Source organism: Jatropha curcas, unplaced genomic scaffold, assembly GCF_041381405.1.
Source record: "Jatropha curcas cultivar XTBG-Jc1 unplaced genomic scaffold, XTBG_Jcur_1.0 HiC_scaffold_582_pilon, whole genome shotgun sequence".
Lineage (NCBI taxonomy): Eukaryota > Viridiplantae > Streptophyta > Magnoliopsida > Malpighiales > Euphorbiaceae > Jatropha > Jatropha curcas.
In genome coordinates this window covers 2,501-3,917 of record NW_028322499.1, presented here as the reverse complement: position 1 = coordinate 3,917, position 1,417 = coordinate 2,501, and positions in this window count along the sequence as shown.

Below are 1,417 nucleotides of genomic sequence, written 5' to 3'. Positions count from 1 at the left end.
CTCGCGAAGGCGTATGGCCCCGGAGGCTCCGGCTCATCGGAGGCCGGGATTGATATGGATGCCTCCTATAGGTCCGGGGAACCCAAGCCGGGGTGTCGGTCGGGAGTCCGATTGAGGCGAATTTTTTTTTTAACCCACTCAACTTTTCGAGCTCTATGCCCTAGCAAGGTTCCGAAGGAGCCTTGTCGCCGTTTTGACCCCAAAATCATTTTATTTTGTCCAAAAATTGACATTTTTCGATTTGTGCCAACTTTCGACTTATTTTTTTCACGATTGAAGCTATTTTCTCGAAATTTAAAATTGCATGACCTAGTCTCCACATCACAAAGAATAGGCATTTGGACCAACTAGACATTATTTAGGTGTGATGTAAAACAATATAAAAAGAGATATATCCAATTTTAAGTTGTAAATTATTGTAGTTGAAATGGTATTAGTATGTATATTTTATGTTTTGGTCGCAGGTTCTAACCGCTAAAACATCAACTTTTTTATGCCTTTTTCCTTCTAAAAACATGATCTATTTTTTATGCCTTTCTTCTTACGTCATATAACATCAACTTTTTTTGAGGCTTTTTTTTATGCCACATATAACTTTTTATGCCGATTGTTGGTGAAGTTGCTAAACTGTCAACTTATTTTTATAACTTTTTGGCACCCCATATATTATTTTTTATGACTTTTTATGACAGATATATTGATTGCAATTGTTGTTAGAGTATTTATGGGAGAGCATGGGGAACGGCCGTATCATTGGCCGGGACCGAGCCGGGGCGGGGAAATTTTTTTGAATCATTTTGCTTTCTCGACATTGGTCCCCTTCATGTATTAGTAACATCTATCAACGGTGCGAATTTGAGAGAAAAATCTCGCGGTCGCCGTGAGCCCGACGTGTTCGGAGGCTAGCTCAAGTTAGCTTGGATGGCCTCGCGAAGGCGTATGGCCCCGGAGGCTCGGGCTCATCGGAGGCCGGGATTGATATGGATGCCTCCTATAGGTCCGGGGAACCCAAGCCGGGGCGTCGGTCGGGCTTCCAAAGCCCCGGGTGCGGAGATATTGAAGGGTGGAGTTGCTAATGGGCATGGGAGGGGTGGCCCGGATAAACCTCTATTTGGCGTGTGGGATGCCCCCGCTGCCCAGGGAAAAACCTCTATTTGGCGTGTGGCGCGCCTGCGGGCTGCCCAGGGAAAAACCTCCTTTTGGCGTGTGGTGCGCCTGCGGGCTGCCCAGCGTAAGCTTGTGGCGCGCCTGTCCGCGCACTGCCGAGCCCAGCGCACTGCGAAACCTCCACTGGGCGCGCGGCGCGCCTGCGCCCGCGCCAAGCAGCAAGGCTCTGTCGGCCGTGCCGCGCGCTGCCCAGCCCAGCGGTAAACCTCTATTGGGCGCGCGGGGCGCGCGCTGCCCAGCCAGCGATAAA